This window comes from Phocoena sinus, chromosome 9 (assembly GCF_008692025.1).
Source record: "Phocoena sinus isolate mPhoSin1 chromosome 9, mPhoSin1.pri, whole genome shotgun sequence".
Classification (NCBI taxonomy): Eukaryota; Metazoa; Chordata; class Mammalia; order Artiodactyla; family Phocoenidae; genus Phocoena; species Phocoena sinus.
The window spans coordinates 35,540,058-35,563,144 of NC_045771.1; the positions used below are offsets into that span (position 1 = coordinate 35,540,058).

A 23,087-nucleotide genomic window follows, 5' to 3' on the forward strand; every position below is an offset into this window, starting at 1 on the left:
AAACCTCATTGAGAAAGTGACATTTAAGCAAAGACCTGAAGGAGTTGATGGAGTTAGGTGCAGACATCTGGAGGAAGAGCCACTCAGGCAGAGGGAACAGCCACTGCAAATGCCCCCTGAGGAGGGGGCATGCCTAGGATGTTTGAGAAACAGCAAGAAGGCTGATGCAGCAAGACCCGAATGAAGAAGAAAGAGGGTAGTAAGATATGAGATCAGATTGTATATGGTCTTGTAGACCATTTTAAGGTTTTTTTCATTTTACTTTTAAGAAAATGGCAGCAGAGCCTGGGGCAAAGGGAGGGGGGAAGGAGGGTTTTGAATGGTGAAGTAACATGATCTGATTTAAGTTTTAAGTTTCTCTCTAACTGCTGTGTTGAAAACAGACTGCAGGTGATCAAGTATGTAGGAACTTAGACTAACTACAGGACAGTGGCAAAAATAAAGGCAGGAGATGATGGTGGCGTGGAACAGGGTGGCAGATGTGGAGACAGAACGAATTGAAATCCATATACATTTTAGTGGAGCTCACACACAGCCAAATCTACCTAATTGTTTATTTTTTAAAATTCACTCACTTCTATTCATTCAGTTAATTATCAAGCATTTACTGTGCATTTATTATGAGCAAAGCACTGTACAGGTTAAATATCATCCTACAATTTTAGACTGTCACTGTGTCATTTAACATCTCTACTTTCTCAAGTCCACCCACTGCAATAAAGTATCTCTAAACTGTTGTTCTCAATCTATTGCTTACATTCAGAAATGTCTGCTGTCAAGCCAGGATAAGATGAGCTATAATTCTAATGACAGTCTTTCAACAGATAATACATTGGGACAACTACAAGAATTAGGAAAAGAGGAGAAAACTCATTAGGCATCCAGATGCCAGGGGAAGATAAAGGACTGAGGTGGGGGGGATGAGAGAATGCAAGTACGAGAAAACAATTATAATTTTAATTTAGAAATCATCAGAAAAAGTTTTTTGAAAACTCATACTTTTACTTCCCCAGGAAAAAATTAAACCAAACTTTAAGAAACTACCTTTGTCTCAGATTAAGAAGGAAACAGGTGCAGGAGAGTCCAGGGCAGTTCTGTGGGTAGATCTGGAAGGTACTTTGAAATGGGATCAAGTACTTAAATCAGCTGCTAATAACAAAGTGTTTATATCATTTTTAGGGCCATTTATTTCTTTAGAGGATAAAGGATAATAGTTTTAAATTAGGTATGTTTTATTAGAGAGGTTTGGGTATGGCTAGGCTCCATGTCCTTACCTACAAGACTCTAAAATAGCCCCCAGCTGACTTTCTGACCAAATCTCCTAAGGTCCAAGCTTACTCTGTGCTTCAACACTGGCCTCTCTGCTCTTCTCAGACACCTTAAGTATGTAACTCTGCTAGTCTTTTCCACTTGCAGTTCCTTCTCTCTGGAATGCTCTTTCCTCAAATACAGTACACACAGGGCTCATTCCCTCATTTACCTCTGGTCTCTACTGTATGGCCACCATACCAGTTAGGTCTTCCTTGACCACTTTATATAAAATAGCTCTCAACATTAGTCTCTATCCTTGGTCCCTGTCTTATTTTTCCTTGTGGTACTGATCATCATCTGACATAGTATTCTAAAAAAATATCCTTCAATGAAAGTAGGGACTTTATTTTATTCTCTATTAAACCCACAGTGCCTAGAACAGTGCCTGTCACAATGTATATGCTCAGTATGTATGCTGAATAAACACGTCAGTCAAAAACATGATGTTGGAAAATGGGAGTAATATGTCCTTCAAAAAAGTATTTTTAGTAATTATATATATATATATATATTATTCACAGTTATTCCTCAGTTTTCATAGATTCTACATTTGCAAATTCACCTATGTGCTAAAATTTATTTGTAACCCAAAATCAATACTCATAGCACTTTCATGATCCTTCACACACATGTGTGGAGCAGCAAAACATTTGACTGGCCTGACATGCATATTTCTAGCTGAGGTCGAACAAGGTGACACTCTGCCTTCTTGTTTCAGCTCTCGTACTGTACACAAATGTCCTTTTAGTGGGCTATGCAGTGCCCTACTTGTGCTTTTTGTTGGTGATTACACTGTTTAAAATAGCCCTCAAGTGTACTGTTGAACTGCTGGCTAGTGGTCCTAACCCAAGAAGGCTGTGCTGTGCCTTATGAAGAACATCCGCGTGTTAGTTACATAAGCTCTGTTCAGACATGAGCTAACAGTGATGTTGGCGATGAATTCCATGTTGATGAATCAACAGCCTATATTCAATAAAGTGTTTTTAAACAGAATAGTGGATAAAACAAGGTTATGTATTGATCAGTTGATGAAAATGTTGTGAGCAGAGGCTCACAGGAACCTAGCCCTGCATTTCCTCTAGGAGCAATGATTTCAGCATTTGCTAATTCAGTGTTTGTAGTGACTTTAAAGAATATGGTTACTGTGAATAATGAGAATTGGCTATATTTATGTATATGTGCATAGTGACTTTTTATATACAAACTAAAGAAAGAAAAACTAAAAAATCTTCATAGCTGGTAGGAATGCACAGAACACTCTCTCTAGTCAAGAATATAATCCTTCATACAAACAGAGTGGTTGACATCCATGTTAATCACATGGTTCCATCAATTGAAAGTGGTTGAATAACTGAGGCCTAGTGGAAAGAATAGAAGCTTAGGAACCAGATAATCCTAAATTTAAATATTAATTGAAAGACTTACTAGTTGTGTGGGCTTTGTTAGTACTTACCTTTATGCCCCTTTATAAAATGGTGTTCATGAATATTAAATTAGATAAACTGGTAAATGTGCTAAATACAATGCCCAAATCATTTCACTTGCTTAACAAACATAACTTTCTTTGTTCTCTGTTAAATACCCAGGAAATCGCCTATAAAATTCCCAGAGGGGAAATTTGGACAATTATACTTCTTGGAGTTTGGGAAAAAAGCCACTACAAAACAGGGATGATAATCTGGATTAATTTTGTTTAGTATTATGAACTCAAAGTATATGTACACTGCTGACAAAGATACTGTCAGATTTTTGTGGCAACTATTAGGATGTTTAATAATGCTTATTATTTTGTCAACACTTTTTTTTTCCTTCCAGGAGTAAGCAGTAATGCACGAGAGAAGTTAAACAAGTAGTCATCTACATAATCACTGCACATAGAACACAAAGAGCATCTTGACTTTATTCATTTTCCTAATTGTTGTAGTGGAAAATTGAAGCCAAGCCTCACAGAACACACAGCTGTTGACAATAACGGGGCAGATAGCACATTATTAATAAAATCATCCTCCTGATTTGATAGACATACCTTATCAATTGCCAACACAACCTCTTTCCAAATTTACAATGTGATCGCCTGTTTATTCCTTTCTTCAGGAAGTGCTTATTAAGTACTTCCTATGTACCAGCACTAAACTAGGTACCAGGGATACAAAGATGAATAAGAAATAGCTCCTAGTCTTTGCATTTAGTCAAAGGGTCACAGTCATCTTATACAAAACTGTATCTAGTTTTATAAAACAATATCATAGGCTTGCACATCCAATTGGACTATGAGAAAACTGCCTAGCACTGATTGCTCAGGTGGTTCAGCACTGCTGGTCTATGGTCCACACCTTCCCCATGCTGTCTGAAAGAAACCAAGAAGCACTAAGGTGGGACCTGACAGGTCTCTCCAATCAAATGGAAATGGTATATTCAAGAGCCAGCTAGCCTGGTCCTAACTATATCTCGATTTTATATAAACAAGTGGCAGCTACTCCTTTGGGGGAAACTATCTCCCCAACCTTCTACCCAAAGTAAAGCTGCTATCTAAATGAGTCCCTCGATTCACAGAGGTTCCTCTAAATGCGTTGACTTGTTCCACTGATACTTTGGCTAAGTAGAAACCTGATGATGTTCCTTATGCTGCTGCTGCTCAGTCACTCTGCTCAGTGGGCAGGACTCAAGGCCGTCCTTCTAAACCCGACCAAAACTCCCCTTGATGAGCCATGCTACATTTTTTTCTAATTCTTGGACTGTTGCCAAATGACCCAACTGTATGGTCTGCCACCTGAAAGACCACAGGTTGGTAGATTAAAGACACCTACCTCTAAGGCTTCAAACTCCGGGGAAAAGAATTGTGGCTGCTGATCAGGTAGTCTGGGTCATTCCTATAGAGGCCCCCAATAAGAACCTGTTCTCTGAAGAGATCAACTGGAATCAAGATGCTGATCAATCCTGCGCCAGCCAGATTACCACCATTGCCACCTGGATCCATCATCACACCAGGCATGGCACTGTATCCACCATCATAAACTGAACACACAATGAAGGACTCCATGTTTCTGATGCAGAAGTTACCACTTCATGCCAGACTTTCAACACAGGCCGCAAGTTGGCCCATTGGTGTGGTGGTACAGGAGGCCACGTTTCACTTGGTGTTTGTCAAGAACTGTGAAGGGCCTAACATGAAAACTAAAAGGTTAGCCAGTTTCCTGAGCTCCAATTTCCACCAAGTGATGCAAAGAGGGCCAAGTGACAACTGCATACACAGTGGTTCCTGTATAGGAGAAGATCACTAAGCTCAGGGAACCTGGATATTTTATAATGGGAAATAAGCTTACCCCATCTGTATCCCAGGGATACACTGTTGGTACTTCACTGCTGTTGACACTTGCAGATTACAGCAGCACTGTTTCACTCCAACCTCAGCCAACTAATTAGGCTGATTAGCATACCTTCCAGGTGGCAAGCCAGTTATGAGGGGAGCAGGAGAATCCCGAGTTAATTGTAGGTCAGTCTCCTGCAGGCTATAGTTGGATTAACACGGCCCTAGGTATAAATATAATGGCCACTGGGTTGAATATACTATTCACTCAGCTTCTTAGAGCAGCCCGCCCATCAGGGCACTGGGGAAGGAACACTTTAGATCCCTGGAGGTGGGAAAGGGGAGGAAAAATTAATGCCCCTTGATCCTTAAGCATTAGTTAAACCTTCCTGATATGAATTCATGTTTCTCCTGATGCCCACTGGCCTTGACTTATAGAGCGTACGGCAACCAAAGCCACAGCTAGTCAGCGACCCTGCCCGTGTGACTGAATCAAACTAATGTGGAATGGTGATCCAGACAAAGCTTAGCAATACATCTCAAAAAGGAGGAACAGGACCCTTTCAGTCACATGTTTTTATGTGAGGGAGAATGGGCCATAGAAATATCTCTCCATTGGCCCTATTTCCCCCTGTAATAATTGGCAATGACACCAAAGATCAGAATGTCAGTCTAAACTCCCTTGTGTGGGTCATACTGGGTAATTGACTGGCCTTACACTTATCTTGGCTGATTAAAATAAGACCTACTAGTCTTTCTTGGTGTTTATTCAAAATTGGCTGAGTCCAGGGCTCTGGGGGTATAAATAAGATCAATAGTGCGGGTAGTCCTTATCCTGCTGCTTAGAATCATATTCATAGTAGTTTTAATTACATGTTTTATGAGACAAGTTGAATGGTTTGATCTCAACCTCTGTCAGATTAATCAGAGTGGCCAGCAAGGTAGCCAACTCATAAAAACTCACCAAAAGCCAAGACAGTGTACGTGGTAAGTAAAATAATGCCCTCCTCCAAAAGTTGTCCACGTCTTAACGCCTGGAACCTATTACACTACATTACAAAGGGGAATTAAGGTTATAGATGAAATTAAGGTTACTAATCAGCTGACCTTAACATAGGGAGATTATCCTGGATTATATTGTAATCAGATAATCCTTAAATGTGAAAGAAAGAGGCAGATGAGGCAATGTCAGAATTTTGTGACATGAGAAAGACTCAACCACCCACTGCTGGCTTTGAAGATGGAAAAGGCCCAAGAGCCAGGGAATGTAGTAATAGCTTTTAGAAGCTGGAAAAGGCTAGAAAACAAGATTCTCCCCCTGGAGCTTCCAGAAAGGAACACAGCCCTGCTGATAACTTGATTTTAGCCCAGCGAGATCCATTTCATACTGCTGACCTCCAGAACTATAAGATAATAAATTTGTGTTGTCTTAAGCCACAAAGTTTGTGGTAATTTGTGAGAGTAACAATAAGACACTAACAGAAAGTAGGGTTCAGGGGTGGGAAAGACATTCCTCCACGAGCATCTTGCCCTCCTACAGCTCTTACAGAGGCACCAAGAATGCAAGACCCTATCCTGCCTTCACCTGGTCAGTTGCTCAGTGTTGTGTTTACAGTGAGGAACCTGGAGGGATGATGTATTAATAAATCTCAGGCTTGTTTACTGCTTTCTATAAATGTGGCAGATTTCCATAACTCAGTGTTCCTTACTTGTAACATATATGCACTGTGTGCATAACATCTGTCTGGGCCCTATTGGCCTGCAGCACTTGGGAACAAGGGGAACCAATGCAAACATGCTGATTGACGTGCACGCTGCTTGCTGTGCTGTAACTAACACTTTCCTTTGTCTCTGATCCAGGAGTTTCATGTCTTCTGCCAGCAACCATGAAACAGCAATAGATTAACTTATTAGATTGAAAGCAGGATGAAATCTAATACCAGACCTGACACTCTGTGGCTAATCTAACAGAACACTGAGCATCCCATACTTTAATATGTAAATTTCATTCTCCAAATCGCCACAGATTAGGAGTATAGAGAAAAGCGATACAGCATTTTAAAATTCCGATAGCTGTTTTACTACTCTCCCCCTCTACCCAAGGAGCAGTATGTATAAGTGGGTAAGAGCCACTTACAACTTCTTCTATTTATTAGCTGTGTGACCTTGGGTAAGTTACATAACTCATCTGTCAGAATGGGAATAGCAATAGCTACCTCACAAGGCTGCTGAGATATTAAATGAGTTAATACATGTGAACTGACTAGAAGGGGCTGGCACACAGTAGCACTCAATGAATTTTAAATGTTTTTATTACTAACTGCACTTCAGTGGGAATTGATCAGGACTAGTGAGCATCTAAGGGGTGGGAAAGAAGGAACAACTGCCCTTCTGGTCCCAAACCTCTCACTATAACAATTCCTTCATAACAAATAAGGACTGCACATAATATAAAATAATGCTTTTATATGAGTTATTTAAGGGGAAGGTATAGAATATTGAGAATTGTATTTTAAATGGAAGTCATTCAAGATAAATCTCAAAAGCAGAATTTATTCAAGAAATCTGCCTCTGTATTTGTTATGTAGTTTTCAGTGCATTTGAGTAAAAGAAATCTGATTAACACTATAATTTAATTTAGTTAAAGGAGCTGTAATACTCTAAAACTATTGTTATAAGGAGATTTATTCACGGAAGTAAATAAAAAAGTATGAAGCTGATAAAATGACTACATAAGCCATTTTACAAGAGGGATATATTTTTCCTTCTTTTCAATGAATGTTTAAAGCTCTCCTTCAAGCTCTTGGTAAATCTATTGATCTGTGAAACACAGTGCACTCCAGGGAGGCAATTCAGTTGACATTATATATCAAATGAGGAGATGAATAATGATCATACCATTTGGTAATTAAACGTCTTACAAACCTTTTAACTGATTGAACGTCAAAAAAGTCAAATGAGGTCAAACATATTGTATTTTTTCATTCTCATATTAGTGATATAAACAATAGTGTTAAAAGATATACAGAATAAGAGGGCATAACAAAAATTACATTAAAATATTTCAAGATAAAATTTATATGAGGTATCTAGCTTACTATTGACTATATATGTATTGTGTCTTGTTTTAAGCTCGCAGAACTGTTTTCTATTCTTAAATGTTTTGCTTTTAAAGTCATTACTGAAACATTCCGAACCACTTCTTTAGATGTGCAAAGGAGAACATGTGGGAAATGTTAACTATAATCAGTAAAGACAAAGTATCACTGGGAGAACATGGATTTTAGAGAAAGAATAGAAATCCTCTGAATCTCAAATTACAAGATTTTCATGTACAAATTCTATTTTAAACATAACAAGAAAGGGTACTTTCAAGAAAATTTGCACATTTTATTTCTTCTCCAGTCCAACATTGAGCCCCGCTGAAAAAGACACACACACTATCCTCCCAGTGGTTGATTACTGAAGAGTTAAAGATGTAAAAATTAGAAACCCATATTAATTAAAGACCTGTAGAAGCTAAAGTGTTTGTTAAAGGCTAATTTCTGTGGTCATAAATACTAGGTCACTTACATTACAGTATCATAAACCAACAATCCCATAGTGAGAGATTTTAAAAATTTAAAGTAGACCCATATACCTCTTTGTTAACATACAAACTAAAATGTAGCTATTCACTGTATCTAGTTACATTTACCTAATAAAGTTATCTAATTACAATTGCATTTAAAGTACTTCTGTTTAATATGCATCACCATATTTATTTTGATAACTTTAAAATTATTAAGCAGAGTTTTATTAAGGTATTCAATACATTTATGATAAAAGCTATAGCTCTTGGAGAAAAGGGAACCCTCCTACACTGCTGGTGGGAATGTAAATTGATACAGCCACTATGGAGAACAGTATGGAGGTTCCTTGAAAAACTAAAAATAAAGCTACCATATGATCCAGCAATCCCACTCCTGGGCATATACCCAAGAAAACCATAATTCAAAAAGATACATGTACCCCAGTGTTCATTGTAGCATTATTTACAATAGCCAAGACATGGAAGCAACCTAAATGTCCACTGACAAAGGAATGCATAAAGAAGATGTGGTACATACATACAATGGAATATTACTCAGCCATAAAAAAGAATGAAATAATGCCATTTGCAGCGACATGCATGGACCTACAGATTGTCATACTGAGTGAACTAAGTCAGAGAAAGACAAATATCATATGATATCACTTACATGTGGAATCTAAAAAAATGGTACAAATGAACCTATTTACAAAACAAATAAAGTCACAGATATAGAAGACAAACTTATGGTTACCAAGGGGGAAAGGGGGTGGGAAGGGATAAATTGGGAGATTGGGATTGACATATACACACTACTATATATAAAATAGGTAACTAATAAGAACCTACTGCATAGCACAGGGAACTCTACTCAATACTCTGTAATGACCTATAAGGGAATAGAATCTAAAAAAGAGTGAATATATGTATGTGTATAATTGATTCACTTTGCTATACAGCAGAAACTAACACAACATTGTAAATCAAGTATACTCCAATAAAAATTAATTTAAAAAAAGAAATATTACAAAGGGTAAAAAGACTTAACATGGAAAGATCTCACAAAAATTCATAAAAATACTATGGTTTCAAAATATAAATAAAAGTATGTACAACTAAAAATAAGAAAAAGAAATGCTTATTTGACACAAAAAAGCTGTAGCTCTAAAATACAAAATAAATAATTGAATAAAATACTGTATGCTTTCCTCATTCTTATGGCATCAATCTATTTATGCCACCAATGTTCTACTTTTACATGCTTTAATTAAAATTAGCTTATATTGTAAGTTATTGATCATAATGGTTCATAAAGTTTTCAACTGTTCAACATGGGCAGTTAAGAAACTAAATAATTTGTCCAAAATTTTGAGATGAAAAGTATACTTTCAAAAAGATGGAGAGATACTAGTTTCAGATTTCTAAGACATACAACAAATAGGAAAGGGTGCCCAGATTAAGGAAATATAAAAGAAAGGTAAAAAAATGATCCAAAAGAAGAGAGAGAAGGGCGGCACATGGGATCCTCCCGGACCGGGGCACGAACCCGCATCCCCTGCATCGGCAGGCGGACTCCCAACCACTGCGCCACCAGGGAAGCCCCAGGGAATACATTTCTACCACCAAAATTTTGTACATTGTGACTGTAAAAACGTATATTGTCATTTCTCTGAATGATTCACATTTGCATATGTGCAAATGTGTGCTCTACCAACCACTGTAACAACATGGAAATTCCTAAAGAGCATTTAAATTAGCTAACAAAGATCAAAATATGAAATAATGTGCAAAAGAGCAGTCAATAAATATGTTAAGTAATCATGATGGTAATTGAAATCCACAGTTACAATTCAGTAAGAGTAAGTTATGGATCAACTTCTGCTAATCACCAGCCTCAGAAACTTACCTCTGCTTTCTATCACACAATTCACAAAAGCTTAACTTCTCAAATATCGCCATTTGGTGATGAGTGATACTTCCGCCCTTTTAATTACCTTCCATGAGCTGACTAAAAAATCAGGCAGATGCCCACAGAGAATTACACAAATGCCAAGTGCTAGAGATCAGGGAAAATACCCATCCTTTGGGATGTTGATCAGAACTTGAGATGCAATGGACTCATCTACGAGGTAAGTCCTTCTGCACAAACACTCTTAGAGGGTTTCTCCAAGATAGGCTGACAATAATAAGATGACTTTATTTTACAGAGCTACAAAAGGTGATACTTAGAAGAGATCATAGAAGTCTAGTGCAGAATGCCTTTTTAGAAATCAGTTTTCACCAATAAATCACAGATCTGAACTTCAGACAGATAAGCAGGCAGTTTAAGTTCATAAATAGCAGCAGAGACAAAGAACAACTCGGATCTCTCAACACTGAAACCAGAGCCGCCCAGCAGGGACCATATTGCTTTCTAAGGAGAGTTTTGGAAATTTGTGGGGGAACAAATTTTTCGTTGGAACAATTTGAGACATTGCTATCAAGTGTGGACAGGGGTTTTGTTAGTCATCCTGCAATAATGAAGAATGCTATTGCATCTTGCGAGACTTTCTAAAAATTCACAGAAATTAAAAACTTGTGACTAGATCTAATCTTATTTCATATATATAGTCTAAAATATTTTTCGTGGTTTTAATATATACTCAGCCAGGATACTGTATATCAAGGTAATATTTATTTTCTTCAGAACTTGTCTAATTTTTATCATTTTGGGAAATAGCACTAATAATGGCTCATGTATTACTATATTTTTAGCTGTCATATTTACAGTTAGTCTATAAGTAGGGCATTACATGATTACTTCATAAGATCTTCTAATTTAGTCATGCCGAATAACTTACATTTTATACTACATTGATTTTTAAAAATTATATATCAACATATCTAAGAATTTCATTTCATATTAATAAAGGGAGAACTACAAAATATTTGCTATAAACAGTGGACTTATGTCTCATGGGGCTAAGAAACACTCGGCCTAGTCATTTCCTCTTAGGATTAATTCTAAATTAGCTTACACAGTGGAAAGAGATGTATTTCAGGTTTTACAAATGACAGTTCTACAAGATAAGTCACTGAGTAGTTAACATGTAGGTTTTTTTGTAGAAGTGTACAGGTATCAAGGAAAAAAGTCTTGTAAAATTCCAATTTCTAAAGGCTCTGGAGCCATGTGCTTCACAACATCATTGTCTTTAAAGGTGTTAAAATCCTGAGCAAAAATACAAACAAGGATATGTTAAATCTCTATTACTCAGAACTGTTGAGCAATGGGACACCTGGCTAATGGTATATAGCAGAAAATTATGCATTAATTAGAGAACTGCAACTGGTTGAGAATTTTAAAATTGTTTTTCTATTTTAAGGTTTTTTTCTTATTTCAAGAAAAAATACATGCTCAATGACAAAGTTTAAAACATACAAAAAAGTATAAATGAGAAAATGAAAATCTTATAACTAACTCCCGGAAATAACCACTGATAATATTTTGGGCTGTATATATACATATATATATATATTCACATACATATGTACTATATAGAATATATACATATTTCTAGTAATTTTCCTGTGAAAAATTAAGGAGTTTAAGCAAAACTTACATGCTATTGAAACAGTGTTTTGTAACTTGCATTACTGACTTACCTAAATATTCTAGGTTATTCTGCTGTTTATTTATGCTATAATTTATTTAACCAGTTTCCTTTCCCATGGTTACTTAGGATGGTTCCTCATCTGTGATGTGAGAAAACATAAGAATCTATATATCTAATCACCTAATTCATAATAGGACAACAATAAGTTGAACCAGAGAAGCAGCTATCTTCAGATGAGAAAAAAAAAGGTAGTTTAAATCTCTTTTCCACTCCCTTCAAAATCCCACCAAAAGTGAAGTGTTACCTGTTTGTGCATGTGTATGTGTGTGTGTGTGTGTGGGGGGGGGGTGTTTGCAGGGATAGATTCCAGAAAAATTGGAATAAGCCTTACTGTAAGAAAACTCCCCAGAAACTAGGAACATTTCTGTGCCAACCTAGAAGAGTAAATGGCTACTGTGTAATCCTTTGATTTTCTTAAATTATTTTTAGAAGACAAAAGACATAGAAACCACTTTTCTATTATTTTAATAACCTTTCTGAACTCTTGGGAGATAAACTTCCATCCCTGTTTTTCCCCTTATGCTCCTTAGTCCTCCTCTTGCCTAAGCCCACCCTGTATTATGCAAATAGATTCCTATAGAGTGAAAGTCCGGTTAGGGTCCAACTCCTCAAATAATAATTAAAATGAGTATATCAGAATATTTACAGCTTCAAGTAACAAAAAAACTAAACAATAAAGGATTAAGTAGAATAGAAAGTTACTATCTCACTTGGTCAAGAGGTAGAAAGGGCTCCAGATATAGTAAATTAATTAATCAAATATCAAATGCATTTATTTATATAAGTTTAATGAAGTTATTTAACATTATTTAATATTTTAATTTAATAATATAATATAAATTAAAAATTCTTGGCTAGGGAATAGAATTATCATAATTGGCCTAAACTAGTCAGTATCCACACATTGGAACTGGGGATAGGGTCAGTTTCCCATGAAGTATATGCTATGCGGAGTAATGACGTATATCTCAACAACATCAGGGTTCTGGTAACAGAGAAAGGATGTTCAAGCAACAACCAGTAGTGTCTACTTCAAGCAGAGTGACTATACGTCTTTACCTAAGACAACTCCAAGGCACACCTGTTGTCTAGGGTAAATAATAATATTAATAATAATAATTCTCTCAAAAATGTCCTGGATGATGTATAATACAGCTGTCTAGCTACTAGTTGTATATTTTTAAGATTTCAGAATTAACTTCTAATGTATCTTTGTTACAATTATAAAGGAAAATTGCTAAACCTACAGTGAAAATAAAAATAAGGTTTCAGGATGCATAGTCAGCCTAATAAAATTTTAGAGTAATTATGAAGCAATCCCTTTATATTGACTGAGACACTCATTACAACTCATTCTCACCAACTTCTTGAACAGATTTTATGGATTCTTACTAATATTTTCATACCTTAGTCCATGTTTTTCCATTTGAAAGAAGCGCTTTATTTAAAAATATATTCTATAATTCAGAAGTTAACTCATTTGGATTGTGCTAGCCTCCAAGCATTTAATATACAGAACTATAAACTGCATCGGGCTTCCCTGGTGGCGCAGTGGTTGAGAGTCCACCTGCCGATGCAGGGGACCCGGGTTCGTGCCCCGGTCCGGGAGGATCCCACATGCTGCAGAGAGGCTAGGCCCGTGAGCCATGGCCGCTGAGTCTGCGCGTCTGGAGCCTGTGCTCCGCAACGGCAGAGGCCACAACAGTGAGAGGCCTGCGTACCGGAAAAAACAAAAAAGAAAATAAAAACAAAAAAAACCCCTGCATTATAAACCTCTTTATGCTTAAATACACACTGCGTTTTGGGCCATAAGTAAGAACCACAAGAGAAGAAGGGCTATTCAACAGTCCTGGGCAACAGAGCACTAAAGGGCTTTGAACCTAGTCTGCCTTAGCTCATATCCTAGTTCTGCCACACATGAACTGTGCAACTCTCTGGGCCCCACTCCTTTACCTGTAAAATGGGGACAATAATGTTCTCTACCTCAGAAGTATCTAACTCATAGGTTGTGAGAATTAAAAGAGTTAATACTGGTGAATATTAGAAGAGTACCAGTACTAAATAATTTAAATGTAAGCTATCATCATCATCATCATCATCACCATCATCATCATCCCCATCACCGTCACGTGGAGCTCAGGCTGCTGTCTGAGGGACCAGATTCTAACGCTAGAAGGACACAAACAATCTCAAAACTAGCAACGTAAAGAGACAATAAAGTATTATGAAAAGTAGAATTAAGTGCAAAGGAACAAGAGGTGACCAGAGAGAAAAAAGTAGGGTATAAAGAAATCAAGGGTGGGATCAGAAACAGACACACTAAATGCACCTCTTTACTACAAGTTCCTCTCATTTTCAGTTTGGCATGTTGCTAAATGTCTAGAATATATTTATAAGGGACTAAGGCTTCTCAGAGTCTCAGTGTAATGCTCTCCTCATTTCAAGAAAACTTCTCTACACATGATTTTCTGAAGGCAAGTTCACAATGAAAACCCAAATGTCAAAGCAGATAAATGGTTTGAGTCCAGAGTAAATGAGATGCAGTTCTGGAGAGAGGAATGAACTTTAACATTTCCAGTTAATCAGAGAGAAATATGTACAGACTAGAACAATGAAGAAAACAAATATAAAATGTAAGGGCACTAGAACACTCGGAATATAAAATTATTTAATAAATATTGGGTAGCTGATTATACTTATAGCCTTGCTGTATGAGGAAAACTGAAATGTAGTAACTTCTCTTTGAGTTCACTCACAAGAGAACATGAAGCATGTTTATTCCATTCAGGCTTGCATGCTCTCAGAGTCACCCTGAACCTTACTGAAACCTATGGAGGAAAAAGGGTCACATTTATGGTTAAGAATCAAGCAGCTATTAACTGATAATATTACTTAAGAGGTCAAGAAAGAGTGTCAGAGATTTCTTTAAGATGGCTCATTGCTAATATTAGAGTGTTACGTATGCTTTACATCTAACTGATGACAGTTGAAATCATTATGGCATAAATAGTTCATAGTTGTGAGAACTGATAAAACTATTGGGTACCCAGAGACAAAAAAACAGGTATTTAATGACTATAACTAAAATTAAGCATGAATCATTACCTGAGAAATAAATGAATAAAATATATTAGCAGATTTTTAAAAAAATGAACTAAATATTTAAGAGGGTATAAACTGAAGTTATCTTGAATTTGGAGAAGCCACAAGAGAAATTACAGAAGAAATTATTAACGTGACAGATTCTTTATAACGTGGAAGAGAAATGCTGTCTTTAATTAGCAAGTTCAGAAACTTTTCTAACAAAACCCTTTTATTGATTTTTCTTCTATAAATATTTACTTTTAATCTGACCCAGGCAATCAAATAACAGATCTTCATTTCCCTGCATCAGTCTTTCCACACATTTTCACACAGGTGCTCAGATCCTTGTATTTTACAAATTAAATATGTCAATACATGTTATCATGGCATCATATGCTACTGTCATCAAAATCTCATAGAATTCCAGATGCTAAGGTCACTCTAACTTCTTTATTCCTCCTCAAGATTATTTCAGATGATAATATATACAAAATAAATATTTTAAAATTCTTCATGTAAATCTAACACTTGTATTCAAAAAAGAAAAAAAAATCACAGGACAGTGTCCAAAAAAGGGTGTTTTCATGTGAACACATATTTTTAATTAATGAATAAAACACTCAAGTTCACTAGCATCTTTTAGTAGACTAAGGTTTACGGTTATTTTCCAACCTTACGAATCTAGAGTGTGCTTTGGCAAATCCATTCGTGTTGTTTATTAAACTCTCTGAGGCTACTGATCCATGCATTTAAGTGTCAGAAAAAGACAAAGAAAAAATCATCACAGTATTGTAGTCTCAAAAGTTCTTATCCATATTACTTTCATGCAGAGGACCCACTGTTTAAGACCAAAAATAAAATGGCAATTGAGACTTATGCTTAACATTTAATTGTATGGACAAGAATGAATATTTAGGCCCAATACAACAAGAATATTTTTTCCTTGATATACTGAACATGAGAAGTATTCACATCTGTTTCACTGCTTTGCCTTCTTCATGGGCTTAAACCTGCCAAATTATTCCATTTGATTTCAGAGAATTCTCATACGGCAATCTATTTTATTTACTTTATCTTCAATAAAATGGTTCAGTGAGCATTAGCAACTCTGAAACACAGGCTTCAATCAGTCTCAGGCAAAGGCGTCAATCTATATTAGACCTACTGTGCTCTGAGTTGCAGCTAGAAAGTTGGATAAGGCAGAGCAACGGCAAAAATGTGAGCGAGGCCTAATAAAGGCACAGTGAAGAGAAAGAAAGCTCTCCCCAGGCTATATCACAAGCATCGCTTACACAATACCAAGTGCTGGGTTCAACACATGAAGAACTCCTTAATAAGGCTGACAGCTAAAAGGAGGCTCAGACTCTAACTTTATTTTACATGACACCTACTATTACACCAGAGTAATAGTCCTCTGTACTCCAGCAGCCAGTAGTAAAAACTTGAAATGCCAACAGTTAAAAATGAAGTTTCATATTGACCCCTCGGATATTATAGAGGGGAAAAAAAAACTAAAAACACTCAAACTGCATAGCATTTCTTCTATAACATTTTTACGCAATCACTAATACAACAGTAGTTTCAGTGGACCCTTCCTTGCAAATTTGTATGACATTTTAAATATAGCCGCTGGATTAGATTTTAACCACAAAACAGTCAGTACGTTTGAGCAACAACTCATTTTGGAAAATGATATCATTAAAGACTAATTCCAAGAAATGTGGGGCAGTCCTGTTAGATACCGTGAAAATGTCTCCCAAAGTACAAACTTTGTAATAAGTGATGCTGGTTCATATTTGATATGGGCTGTAAAAAGCAGATTATTGTAATGGTGCTCTTCCCAGCAAATAAGACCATTACAAAAGTACTTAATGTTCAGTTGAATTGAAAAGCAGGCCAGTTAAAAATCCATATTTTGCTATTTTGTATAATGGTATCAAAAATTTTACTAGTGGATCACTCCAACCCACAAATTTAAAACTATAAATGTAAACTCTCTTTTGTATAGGAACAAATTTCCATTTTTTTCGTTTTTTTTTTAATATAATGCTGTATTTTTGCCCAGGTTCTATCATCACAGTATAATCAATAGGAGGAAAATTTGGAATGACGGTTATACAAGAATGTTGTTCTATTACTTGCTGATACATACTTCTCAACTCATTTTTCTGGAGACCAAATGTTTCTTCTTCTAATTTAACATTTCAAAGTACAGCACCCCAATTATGTGTACATATATCTAGATGCTTTCGTGTAATGCTATTCCTTACAACTCTATAAGGACATTAAAGGAGAAGAATGGAAAACTAGCATGACAGATTAGTAGAACAGATTCTTCGAACTCAGATTCTGTAAAGGTAAGAGTGTTTTTAACTATTCCAAACAGCTCTTCTATAAGAAAACCAGTACCAGACCAGCACCCAAACCTACCCAGACCAACCCAGGAAGCATGACTCTCCAACACTAATGTGATCAATGAACAAGTGGCCTCTGCGTATTATAAAATCAGTATCCCAGGTGAAACCTAAACATTTCACATTTTCTTCTCACTTGGCACACTTTCTTATAAACATGCATGCCTACCCCATTACATTTACTTTAGAGACCACATATTCAGTATACCATTAATCCTTGTATTCCCTGCAAAGTCCAGGCCAGTAATGAAATTAGTGGAAATAATTTTTAGGGGTAATATAATATTAAATGTATTAATTATCTACTGCTACATAACAAATTACCTCCAAATTTAGCAGGTTTTGACAAAAAAAAACATTTATTATGTCACATTTTCTGAGGATCAGGAATCCAGGAGTAGTTCAGCTGGGTGGCTTAGGCTCAGGGTTCCTCAAGAAGATGCAGGGTATTGCCAGTTCCTCCATGTCTATTGGCAAGAGGGCATAGATCCTCACCACGTGAACCTCTCCAAGGCAACTAGCCTCCCCCAGAACAGGTCATGAGACTGAGAGTGAGAGACAGAGTGAAAGAAAGAGAGGGAGAAAGGGAAGGAGGGAGGAAGGAAAGGAAGAAGGAAAGGAGAGAGAGACAAAGAAAGGAAAGGAGAGAGGGAGGGAAGGAGGAAGGGAGAGAGAGTGAAAGAGAGAGAAAGAGAGGGAGGGAGGGAAAGAGGGAGGAAGGGAAGGAAAGAGGAAGGAAGAGAGAGAAAGAGAGGGAGAAAGGGGAGGAGGAAGAAAGGGAGGGAAGGAGGAAGGGGGAGAGGGAGGGAGGGAGGGAGGGAGGGAGAGGGGGAGAGGGGGAGAGAGAGAGAGAGAGAGAGAGAGAGAGAGAAAGAGAGAGAGGAAGAAACAGAGAGAAACAGAAACAAGTAAGAACACCTGAAACAGATGTCCTAATATCTTGTATAACCCAATCTGCAAAGCAAAATCCCATCACTTGTACCATATTCTATTCTATCAGCAAGAATGAGCAACTCTGGTAAATGTGGGAGGGAAAAATACAGTTGTATGAAAACTAGGAGAAGAGGATCATTAAGGTCCATTTTAGAGGCTGCCTACCACAGCCCACCCTCTGGACAATAATCATTCACATTCTTCCCATGTGCAATCAGTTCCAAATATGTAAGTTGTACTGGATTCCTAAAGGTCATTTAAGGGTTGATTGAGGTACACTTCAGATTACTGAGTCAGTGTAAGAGTGGATAATTTATAAAGAACATCCTTTGAAATATGATTCTCAAATCAACCACTGTTCTGAATCAAGGAGGTATTTCATATATTTAGAGAATATTTTTTAAGATACTATTTTGTGCAAGGCTACAGGAAATACACACATGATATTATGCAGGAAAAGTCCTGGGTTGCCTAAAAAGGAGGAAAGAACAAGGAAGTATGTAATGGAAGAAGTAGAGATGTAAATGTGCTTTACAGGCATGGAGAAAGGGAAATAAACAGTAGGGTATGCATTGACAAAGATGTGGGCAAGTGTAAGGCACGTAGTTCAAGGTATACATATCAGTGTAATGGGGAGGAAATGTCGGATACTGGGGTTTTGTCAGATCCTGGAGAGTATTAAATACCAGGGCAGGCTGTTTTAGTCTGGTGGTTAGCCAGCTTAAAATAATGGATCAGTATTAGGCAGGGAGGAATGGCCTGTTGGGATTTATACTGTGAACATAACTGAGAATAAAATTTTACACTTAGTGACAATATTCCTTTTTTATTAAATCTTACATAATTGTGAAAAACCCTAAAATAATAGGTTAAATGAATTTTAAATTAAGAAATTCAACATGCTGTGGCAGACAGACTCTAGTGTGGTCCCCACATTCATGCCCTGTATAATTCCCTCTCCTTGCATGTAGGCAGGACTGTGACTTGCTTCTAACTAATAGAATATGGCAAAGCTTATGGGATGTTATTTCAATGGTTATGTTAATACATATACACACACATCATATATGGCTCCATTCTGCTAGCATTTAGTAGGAACTCTCCTACTGGCTTTAAAGAAGCAAGCAACTATGATGCGAACTGCATATGGAGCGGGCCACATGGCTGGGAACTGTGGATAACCCCTAGGACCTGAGGATCTCAGTCCTACAAATGCAATGAACTAGATTCGGCCAAAGCCCAGGAAGTTTGGAAGAGGATCCTGAACTCCAAATGAAAATGCAGCCTGGCCAATATTTTGAGTAGCCTTGTAAGATCCTGAGCTAAGCCATGCCTGGACTCCTGACCTGTGGAAACTATTAAGATAATAAATGTATGTCGTTTTAAGCTTTAAAATATGTAACATCTTATATAGCAATCAAAAACTAATACACATGCTAATCAAATCACAGAATGTACATTTACAAATTAGTTCCTTTTTACCATTTCATGGACCAAAGTTAGAATGGTATTCTGGGTATACTGACCAGGTGGCCTGGATAATACAGTCAAACTTTGAGATTAATATAATGGAGAACAAAACAACAGCTAACTTTAAAAAAAAATGCTTACTATGGCCTTTATATGTATTCAAACATTTAGTCCTCAAATCGATTCTATAAAGTAGGTACTACTATCTCTTTTTTCCAGATTCAGAAATTAAGTGTTAGAGAGTTAAATGACTTGTCCAAGGTTTCACATACGGTAGGTTTGTTTTGGAACCATAATTCAAATCTAGGCAATCTGATTTCCAAGCTTACATTCTCAACAGCTACACTCTATAGCCTCTTTGTTTACAGTCTTCTTCACTCTGTTTCATTTTGCCAAGAAATGTATGCACACCATGTATTTGAACACTTGCCCAGCCCCTCCTAGGCCAAATCATCTTCCTGTACAGTTCATTTACTTTTCAATAATTTGAAAATTAGAGCAGGGGGACTTCCCTGGTGGTCCAGTGGTTGAGACCTTGCCTTCCAATGCAGGGGGTGCAGGTTCGATCCCTGGTCGGGGAGCTAAGATCCCACATGCCTCGCAGCCAAAAAACCAAAACATAGAACAGAAACAATATTCTAACAAAATTCAATAAAGACTTAAAAAAAAAAAAAATAGTCCACATCAAAAAAATCTTTAAAAAAAAAAAAAAAAAGAAAATTAGAGCAAATGTTTTGTCAGGTATGATGACTAACTTTTAGCAAGTACTTATGAAACTTACAGCAATTTTCTATAAGTATATGAATGAAGTTTATTTCTACTCCACTGAAATAACTAAAACTGATCTTTTATTTGGATTTAATATTCTTACAATGGAAACTCTGGAAATAATTGTAAATATCATGAAGTAAAATATACATATACACACTGAACTAACCATTCACCCATATACACAAACACTCTCAGTTGGAAGTTGTGCGAAATATTTTAGTTCCCGTTTCAGAAGTATAACCTAGGTCAGGTTCTGTAACCTCTCTGAGAGGTAAAATGGGGATAATTGTTCGAAAATAGGAAGATTCAACCGAGTATTTACTTTAGGGATTTCTGGGGGAAAGGAACAGAGGAGTGGTAAGGGAAGAAGAAAATTAGTATTTCTTGAAAATGGCTATGTATTTTCATACATACACAATTATGTACCCTTCTGGGAAAAAGACTCTCTATTTTCTAAAAGTCATTTCTTTCATGGTTCCATGATGTTCACTGTCAGGCAACTCTTACTTATAAGCCTAAAATCCCCCGGCTATTACTAAAACAAATGTCCTGTTACTACTCAACAAATGAGAACTTAAATATAAAAGGTCTTACAAAGATGGGATATATCAACATAACCATTGTCTAAAGTAAGCATAAATCACTAACTCAGAAAAGAGAAAGATTGAGCATAAGCAGGTATGGGTTCTAATAACACGTAACAGTTCATTATTAGCTATAAGATCACAACAAGCTATACTACTTTTTCCAAGTCATTGAAATTCTTTGTCTTTTAGTTTCTCCACTTACTAAACAATGACTAATAATGTCAACCTTACTTACATCATAAGCAATGCAAGAGTAAAATTAATAAGTTTAATTAAAGAGCAAAATGAAGTAAAAAGTTGCCAAAGTGTTTCAAAAATCTTACATGCTAAATAAATGCGGAATCGTTTTGCTTGTACGTCTGACAAAATTATAAAGTTGGTACAAAACAAGAAAAATTCCATAGGCAAAACAGTACCTGAGAAATAATTGACTATATAATTCAAGCACATTGACAAAAATCTCTCAGGGAAGATATGGAGTCTCTATCTAGAGAAAGTTTTAGAAAAGGTTAGAGCAATGCAGTCATCACAGTGAGAGGATCCTGAGACCTGTCCTATGCTTATGGTGAACCCCTTGATTAAAGAAAGAATTCTGGGGTGGAATGGGCAAGAAAAACAAAGAAATCTGAAGAAGTCAGGGCACCAGGGTTCCCCTCTCTTTGGGGGTAAAGACTGGAGAGAAAAATGATGTAAACTCATCTAGAATTTCTTTCAGTTTTCTTTTTATAAGTATATTATTACAGATTTGGCCACCTATAACACACTGCTTGATTGATACCATAGTCAAGAATGACACTGAAAAACTAATTTCACAGAAACATTATAGAGTAAGAGTGGGAGATAAAGTCTGCATTTCTTGGAAATGCAATTCATGCTGTCTTTGTGGTCCTTATTTTGTACCAAACAATGGGTTTAAAGTTATCTAAATTGACATTGCAAATACCAAGGAAAACTACCATTAGATTCAAAGAAGTATAACATTAAAAAGTAAACAAATGCTTTCTAAACAGCTGACTTGCTAGGTCTCAAAAAGTTTATTTAAAAAAATCAAACTTTCAAGAAAAATTCATGACTAGTATTCTACTCTTTAGTTGCTGACATTTCTAGATCCTCCCAAAAACCTCAGTATCACCTGGGCCTTAATAAAATAATATTGAAAACATCAGTATAAAAGGCCAGCAGAATGGTAACAGAAAATACTCCAAACACTTTTCTTGTCTAGTCATTTCCTTTGAGTATTTCAAAACCAGATTCACATTCCACGTAAATTTGTGTTAATTTTCAAAAACCAAAGTGAGACCAGTTTTAAAAGGAAGAAGGAGCACAGCAAGGCGTGAAACGAAAAACCCAAGAGAAGAGACAGTGGTAAAAACTCCTATTGCCATCCTTGATATGTCTCTACGGTTCACTGATAATTTTTTTAACCTTTGGGCAAAGATATTTAACCCAAAAATTAAAGGACAAAATAAGTATCAGAAAAACAAAAATAAGCACAACGAACAAAAGAGACTTATCACCGAAAGATCACTTACCTATTTCTTCCAGATCTTCCACAAGACTTTCGAGTCAACCTTGATATGGAGCCCTAGGTAAATTCAATCCCAGCATCACATTAGAGTAGCCCTGTTAACAGAGACAAATAATTGTCACTGCTTTGAAAATTAAGTTTGCATTTATGTCCCAATTAGTTCCATGACTTCATAGAACATAAAACACATTCAAGCATAATGCATTCATTGCTTTGTGAATCTTCAAACGGGCATAAAATTACTTTTCTACATTTTAATTTAGAGAACTTTAAATCCATTGTTTGGTACAAGGCAAAGACCGCAGAAGCAGCACTAGATGCATTTCTAAGAAATGCAGATTTTACTTCCGACTCTTACGTTGATTTGCCAAGTTTAAACTTTTGATGATTAAATTTTGCAACTTATAGAATAAAATCACTTATGCCTCAAGGTTCCCAACTGAAAACATGGCTGATTT

General features: G+C 36.4%; 1 protein-coding gene across 1 annotated transcript in view; it reads right to left on the reverse strand.

Moving 5' to 3' along the window:
- Positions 1-22,724, reverse strand: part of FOXP2 (forkhead box P2) — a 371,655-nt gene extending 348,931 nt beyond the window's left edge. Inside the window, exon 1 of the mRNA XM_032642873.1 lies at positions 22,634-22,724. The gene's annotated coding sequence lies outside the window, so the exon portion shown is untranslated. The remainder of the gene's footprint in view (positions 1-22,633) is intronic.
- Between the last annotated feature and the right edge of the window lie 363 nt (positions 22,725-23,087).